The 8,547-nt window shown below is 42.1% G+C and overlaps 1 long non-coding RNA gene across 1 annotated transcript in view; it reads right to left on the bottom strand.

The window, feature by feature from the left end:
• Positions 1-5,265: 5,265 nt before the first annotated feature.
• LOC147754885 (uncharacterized) overlaps positions 5,266-8,547 on the bottom strand; it is a 72,343-nt gene continuing 69,061 nt past the window's right edge. Inside the window, exon 5 of the long non-coding RNA XR_015329765.1 lies at positions 5,266-6,363. This is a non-coding gene — a long non-coding RNA (uncharacterized LOC147754885). The remainder of the gene's footprint in view (positions 6,364-8,547) is intronic.

The following is an 8,547-nucleotide window of genomic DNA, read 5'->3' as shown; positions in this document are numbered from 1 at the left end:
TATAGGAAGGAACACTTCTAGAGGAGGATATCTCTACTTTGTAATAAGACTCCCTGTAATTATACGAATAATCAAGAACCGCTAGGAAATTTCTGAAATAAAATGGTATCAATGCCTGACGGTAATAATGAACTGGCACACAATTTCTAGATACTTAGTTGTATATAGAAAGCAGGCGGAATCGCGGTTCATTCGTATCTAGTTAGGGCGAGTATTAGGATGAAAAACACATACAGCAATCAATTGAATTAGGGCATCCGTTGCTTTTTACAACAGTTGCTCAATTCCTATTACTTTGTCTAAAAGTGACGACGCGCTGTCTGCTGACGAGTTTTGTCCACGGTCACCATTCATCGATGAACTTTATTGCGTCGCAAAAAAGGCGAAGACTTACAGGTCTTAGACTCACATAACAAAACAAGCGATAAAGTATTTGATGAGGCGGATGGGAGTCGATTCATACCAAGAGGTCGTTGCTTTGGTTCGCTTTTTGAACATTCAACAAAAATCGTTTTCGGCAGATAGAGCCGCGGACGACCACTAGTATGGTTCGTGAAGTGCACATCTTCACTATGAAGTTCAAGAGAGACGGGGATTCGGAACGATCCCTTGTGTTGAAAATGTATAGACCTCAATGATATATTATATGATCCTTCTTGGCTACGCAAAATTAGTGAACGTTTAGTTAGCGAATGCGCTATTCGCAGGGATAGATTTTCGGTTGGATCGACAGCGGTTATCTCTCTGAGGGTATGGGGTTTTCCGACGCGAGGCGGCAATGGAAACGGGACCCAAGTCGCGTTTCGAATCGGCAAAAGTGGGGACGACACACAAAGTCGCGACTTTGCATTTCTCTTTGCTTCAGAAGCTATGATACATCGTTTCTCGTTGGCAGGGTGCCGCAGCGTTGGTGATGAAGCAGACTTGTGCACCGGGTGCGCCGGCAACGCGGGCGCCGAACTACACTTCCGTGCTCCGATCGAAGGCAAGTCTGAGGATAGTTTGTAGTCAGGCAAATTTAGCAGCGTGAAAAAAGACCCACACGCTCTCCTTGGACGTAATGGCGTCGCTTGATAAGCTATCCCACCAGGGTGTGTTAATACAGGCGAAGAATCGCATTGCCGCAGCGTCTCACGTGAGTCGGCATTCGTGTCTGACGAGAGCCGCCATTGCGACACGCTGGAGCGTGTCTCGATTTTGCACGATGCTGTGGGGATGTCTTTAACAGCCATTAGGAACGCACATATTCAGTCTCTTTAAGGCAAATGTTTAGGAAATCCGTCAACAATCTTGTTGATTCAAACGTCGATACTCCGACGTCCATTCGTTGTTTGATTCTGTTTAGAATTTCGTTATGTTCACGCAAATGTTTTACGCAAGTATAGCTAGAATGCAGCTTTGATCTGGTTCCCGCAGTAGCGATATTCTTTGCAGCTAAAATCAAAGGACCTGATTATGAGGCCACTGTAAACGGATGATTTAAAACGGAAAACTATTTTCATACATAACCGTTCAGAACAAGTGAGTTGGCGCGTCAGAATGAATGAATAAATGAATGAATTATTTGCTTTTAGAGAAAACCTTTAACTGTATAAAATCGTTTGCGTATCCTCCCGCAAAGGCGAGAGCTAAAAATATTGAAGTTCCATACGAATAACACATTGGTTATCAGCATCTGTGGCCGTTTTGGATGGGACCATCCCCCAGATACTCCTTTCCATTCAAGTGTCGCTGTTTCCATAGCTTGTAACGCTCACAATGTGCGATACTATCTATACCTCACCAAATAATGGATCTTCTTCGATATGGAACTTCTTAGTCAGCGTTATCGCTACTTGGAAGTCGCTAAGAGCAGTTTTTAAGATGACTGAAGTTCATTGTTGGAATTCGATCGAGGGGCTACAGGGGTTCTCATTCTCAGACCAAAATAGTGCACAAAGATGTATCGTATTCATTGGTCATTATGGAGGTTCAATTAACACCCCACAAAAAAGATGGGCGACGTCTAGTAACCGAGTATAACTGGACCATTGCGTCTTGGAACGGCATAAGGCAATAACTACTGTGAACTATTTACTAACAAATGGCTATAACGAAGCCAATCTATTAGATTTATTTAAAACAGTGCTCATCTGCGACTACTCTACATTTAAGCGACAAAAAAGAACATGAGCGCTTAACCTCACTTTCCGCAAGGGGTTCTTACTGAAAATCTGGCCTATAGTACACAATAACGGAGGCGTCTGATATACGCATTTTACAAGAGGGATAGATAGATTTTTAAGGAGGATGCTAAAAACGTCACTCGAAATATTATGTGGCGAAGGTAATGAATTATTTGATATGGTGACGGCTTTTTGAAGACAGAGAAGAAGTTTCACTCTCGTTAAAGATCAAGCTTCACGACTTTTCGATACATCACATTTTTATATTCACTTCTTCTCAGGAACAAAAAAACTTACTTGCGATTTCAGTAGAAAACTTAGACGTTACCAGCTAACGCTATTCGTAAAATTTCTTACAAACAACTTGTTCGGCACAACGTTGCTTATAAGGTCTTCGGGTACGTCGGGCAATGATCGAAGGTCGTGTTCATAGCAGATTGAGCTCTGCAGATCAACCTTATTTTGTGTGGCCGTTCTATTCTATTCGACCTGCCCGAGTAGCTCTATTTTGACATATGCCCGAGTCCTGCCACCCGCCACTGAATGAATTAGTGTCTTTTTTCATGTTTTATGACTAGACGTTGACAGACACTGATATATAGTCTTATATTCGACACGAAGGGGTTACTTGCATCCTCGCCTGTTTTCCGGCTCATGCTATCGGCCCTTTTTGGCAAGATGGCTCTAGTTGGTATAGCGACTATTCGGTCCTCGATGCACCGATTGCCCACGTTTGATCGCAACTCCTGGCCGAGTTTCGGCCTTTGTTGGTTTTCGGCGCCAACACCGCTAGCCATAATGGCGGTTCCTGCCGCTACAGATGCTGCCATGGCGTTATTGCCCTGCGGTTGGTGTCATCTTATATTGGTTCATCGCGCCGATATCGGCGCGAAGGGATCACGTTTCGATATCTGCACGCTGGTGTCCCAAGAGCTAAAGCAGGCAGTCGAAATGTGGACAAAGGGTGTCCGTACCGGATATTCTGCGAAGCCAGTCGACAGATAGTGGTGGCCGGCCATACCATACCGACAGCGAACACCAGAGCAGATATGCTCATATGCAAGGGAAAACGAGAAGTTACTGTCATTGGGAGTAGATTTTGCAAAGGAAATTTGTCTAGTCATTGCGAGGAACTTGAGGGAGGTTAATCATTTTGAGAGCTACACGCTACAGACCAAAGACAGCATGGGGATACATTTACCTTGGTATGGTCAGTCAATAGTTCAAATGTGAGCTCCTTTCGGACAAAGGAAACGTTGTTTCGGACATGGACGACGGGTTTCGGGATGCCAATAAGACTGCCTTATGGCAGGGTCTTATTACGCCTACACGCGCCGCAAAAAGTAGACTGGACGCCGTAGATAAAAGTTTGCAATATCAATCTACCTGCTTTCACTCGCCATGTACAATCGGGAGACTCATTGACTCCATTGTTGGTACTGGCCCGTTGGAAAGTAACACATGTTTGTATACATACGTTTATATAGTATCTAGTTTGTCACCATATGCTAAGTACTCGCTACAGTAGCAGTGTTGAAGACAGACAGAGAAAATGGCTTCGCTGTAGATGTCAGTAATGTTGATGTCACACAAAAATTTCGAAAGCTATAACAAGAAAATATAATGATAACTTAGTGAAACTTCGTGAACACAACTATATTTTTTTTGGTCATAAAAGGTGACTTATACATAGGACCGCAATTAAAGAGAGGTCCTTCATATCCGTATGAAACAAATCTTCAAATACGCATTATAAAATTTCATCGTCAGACAAATTCATCATGTATGCATCGTTGCTTCCTTTGTGATGAATCTTCATGTCAATTTACAAATCTTCGGTTATGACAAGCAGAAGACAACAAAGGAGCGGAACTTGTGACGAAAAAACCTAGAGCTAGTCCTGAAACAATGTGTATTGACTATGACTGCCATCGTGTCTTTCTAGCCGCACAACTAACAAGTTCGAAAAGCGTATATCTGAACAAACACGAACACATAGAAGGGCGTAGTACAAAGAGAAAGTCCACACCGATCTGCCAGCGAACCCCGAAAAGCCGGCGCCGAACATACGCTCAACGTTGTTACGAGGTGGAAGAAGCAATGGCAGCAGGATAACCAGTAGCAATAGCTGGCGGCGTCAGCCAGCAGCAACAATGGCCCATATGGCCAAAGAAGCCGCCCACAGTAGAAGACAGACATCGGACACGTACAGAAACAATGTTGTTCTCGTTGAGAGTCATATGAGCGTAAGGGAAAGCCCGTCGACTGTATCAAGCCAAGCCACGACACCGGTCCCCGTGAGAGCAGAAACGGAGCTGAGGGAACGTGATCAGCTACGAATGTTTGAGGTCTTGCCAGCTGAAGGTATGTCAGGACGAAAGCACCATTTCGCTCCGGGGCACTTTGAGAGCAGGCCATGATAGAGGTTATGCGCAAAAGCGAAAACGATAGTGAAAAGGCACACTAACCTTTTCAACCTTGAAATCTTCCATGTTTGACTGTTTCCCGTTCTTACTTGCTGCTGATTTACTTAGCATTCGTAATGTCTACAGGGGGTGCAGTAGGCAGCACAACGAGAAACGAAAATGAGACTAATATGCGGAGAAGCACTATAATGGGTATTCAAAAAGGTGGCTCAAATTCTTATGAGCCTAAACAAGGTTTGAGCTGTTTAAAGTACGTTTTTGTCAACCTGTGTTCTCTTTTTTAGTGCAATATGTGGAGGACTGCTGCAGCTTTATTTGTACGACAATAGATCCTTACGGCTTAGGCAAAGTCTATAAGTTTTTTTTTTTTTAAATTAAATATTCTTAGCCATAAGTCCTGTTTTTTCAGAGATGTCTTTGAATGTAACCTAAAATGTCTGTCCACCTGCTGCCTTTTAAATATATTCCGTTCGCGTAGGAAGACTTTATTTCGAATAATTGAAACATGGCCAAGATTGGATTCCGGGAAAAAGTGCATAGACCTGAGTTACATCTTTCTGTCAACGAGGCTGACAAATAACGAGCAACAGTAAGCAAAAACTATGTTTATTAAGCTCATATAGTACTAATGTATAGAACTTGTTATACTTAAATGATGATTTTGTACTGTTGATGATTCCTCGTGTAAAATTAGCAAAGATATTTAACACACAAATGAGTAAGTAAAACGCCCTGGGATGTCGGATTGTCCCATTTCACATATAGCAGTCACTGTAAAAGCTCCTCCACATGCCTTGAGCGACAGTAATATATTAACCAAAGCGGAGGGTAGTTCTGCCTTTGACGACCACACCAAAACACTCAGCACCCATTTAAGTAACAGATTCGAAAATAACGGGCCAAACCGTTGGCGAAGCGAGGGACTTCTCGTCTTTCAGAAAGTGCTCCTATTAGCAGCGTGTTAATAGGACACTTCCCTGTGTCAGTTGCGCAAGGTCAAGGATTATTAGACACCTATGCAGTACGTCTCAAGCACCGATGCAGGTGTCGTAACGCTTAGCAGTTGACGAGAACGATATGCGTCGTCCACTATCAGGAAATGCCACTATTAAAGTTGCCTACTATTCAGACTTAAAGATGTATTCCTTTGTCTTGGTGCACGTTGGGGGGCACATCTTAATGCAGATGATACGAGTGTATGCCAAATATTGGCAAAACCAAACCATCAAAGGTACGGGGGCATCATATTATTGGTGTTTATTTAAGGGTTACTGCTGCTGCGCTGTATCTATCATCTAGCCCCGTTTGTGAACAAAATTTTCACACAGCCTGTACAGCGTTCGGTCTGGCTGGTCCGTATTCGAATTGAATAAATTTTATAATTGTAACCATGTCGATTTTTATGTAGTTTACATTACCGTCACAATGATAAAGGCATGTCGTTTATGTTGTTAAAACGAAAGGCGGCGAAAGAAAAATGTGCTTTGTATTTTTAATGCAGATCTGGGCCTCTATAATGCTGCCATTTTGAGCTGCACGCATCATTTATAATGGATAGCGCTGGTTAGTGGATTTCAGATAAAATCACGATTTTCTACTCACTGTTGGCATATTTCTAGGTCCAACATTTACCGGAAGCTTTAAGCGACATTGTGGGAGTCGCTCTGCTTAGCTACTGCTATAATCTTTTTTGTAATAAGCTGTCGTCATTATGTGGCGCTCTAGGCTTGACCGTCTGCCTGTCTGTTTCGCTCTTCATGGTGTCGCGCGTCCTGGAACGAACGGATATATTAGGTTTATCCTCAAGGTAACGGATGTACCTATACAGTAGATTATGAATACTCGACTTCGTAATTCTAACCTTGTCTATACACGTTTATTTTTCTGTTTATTGGATGGTAATGTGCACGTTTTTTTTTTTTTTTTTTTTATAAAAGCGTACATCGGTATATTTGCAATCACCTCGCCATTGAATTAAATCGGTTGTATGAGCTTGTTTATTGATAAATGCTTAATGACAAAACTGCATAAAAATAGCCCATCACTAAGCATTGCTAATTTTTGGCAACACGTGATCTTGAATCCGGTCTGTCAAAGTGATAAGCGGACACTTTACGACTGCACCATCATAAAAAAAAAAGGGTTAATTCCCAATGCATTTAGAATGTTAGACTTAGGGTTATAAAGCAAAGCTTGTCATCAAGTTGGATCGTTGCCGGGAATAGTACAGCTGTTCATTCTCCAAGCGCTGAAAAGTATGCTGCACTAAATTATCGAATCTACGAAGGAGGGGCCCATATTGGCATACACTAACATACGTGTGTATCTCAAACAGTAAACGACACTTTCGAAGTTTTTACCATAATAAATGTTGCTTCCTCACTTTTCCCCTTAGTTTTCGCACGGCTATACGCTTTCAAGGCGGTTGAACATGGCAAGCTTTTACAAACCTGTTGTTACCCAGGCGTGATCTTTAATTTTCAATTCTGATCTGTAACATTACGACCTTTTGAGTAACTGTAGACGTTAGATTAAATAATAAGATTAAAAATTCAAAACTTATTCCTAAGATGCAACTTAACTTCACCTGGGCTTTATGCCTAAATTGTCTGTAAATAAAAAAAAAAATACATTTCAAAGTATCTATTAAATGTAAATGGGGAAATGTCTGATAGAGCTGAGCGCCCACGCGGATTAGTTTTTGCTGCATTCGAAAAGTTCAGAATTCTTAGGGAGAGACATTTCCTAATCAACCAGAAGGTCGACCAATGCCAGCCTGTCATTAATTGACATATTCGAGGCTGTGTGTTTTGGATTGACGGCATGGGAGTTCAATCTGATCCGGGACTGTTGTCACAAATACGGAACGCATCCACGACCAGGGAATAATTAGCGCTAAGCTGTACCGAAATTGATCTATTAGGCAGTTACAAGCGAATATTGCAAATTTTGAAATGAAATAACTTTTAAATTACGCGCTGCTAGCAGACGAAATTTTACGAGTACGTCTGTTTTTTTTTAAATTTGTGAGCGAAAACATCTCTTCGCCACACAAAAATCAATATAGCGATCAAGTTTTCGTTTGGTGAAAACCACAGCGCTGCGGAAATTCAGCGAAGATTGGTGAAGACATTAAACAAAGAGGCTTTAAGTGAAAGCATAGTATGTGAATGGTGTAAATATATCAAGGACGGAGATCAATGAGTTAAAGGCCAGAGAGAAGCCGACCAGATGTTGGGACTTGAAGGACAGGAACGCGTTGCCGCAATTGAGAAAGCTTTTTACGAAAGCAGAGCTCGGAGTCTAGGGGCTCTGTCAGTCAAAACTGGCATTTCACATGTAATGTCTTACAGAATCATAAATCAAATAATGTAAATGCGAAAAATGAGTAAAATATTAGTCCTCGGTTAGTTTAATCCAAGCCAATTGAAGATACGTGTAGCCCATTCCATGTGCGCATCGCAAAACAAATAAAAAAACCCGCCTGAGGCATACGGGCACCATAAATGAGCCAAGTTTAATCTCTGCTACCGGCCGGTAAAGGACCGATTTAGAGAATAGCGTCGTCCTGGCAAGAAATCAAGTTCCCTGGCAATATTGAATAGCTTCGCAGGCTAATTGTTGGTAATACATACAATAGGCATCTGCTACGATGATGCTTTTGCCGAAAATGAAACGGTGAATGCGGCGGCCGACTATTTCGAGTTCCTAGAGAGGCGCATGAACGGTTGAGATAGCAATCAAAAGCGTTCAGCGTGGTTACTTGATCTTATCACCACGCTTTTATTACTTCCTAAATTGAGCAAAAAAGTAACTTTAGAACTATTCCATATCTTGAAAAGAGCAACTGGTGGGCAAAAAGATCCCACTTTTGAGAAGGAGAGTCGACAGACCGAGAGGTTGCATATAGGAGGAACACGAATGGCAGGTACATAACTGGCCAAAAGCTACCAGAG

Source organism: Varroa destructor, unplaced genomic scaffold, assembly GCF_002443255.2.
Source record: "Varroa destructor unplaced genomic scaffold, Vdes_3.0 BEIS01000006.1, whole genome shotgun sequence".
Taxonomy (NCBI): Eukaryota; Metazoa; Arthropoda; class Arachnida; order Mesostigmata; family Varroidae; genus Varroa; species Varroa destructor.
This window is presented reverse-complemented; position numbering and strand designations above follow the sequence as displayed.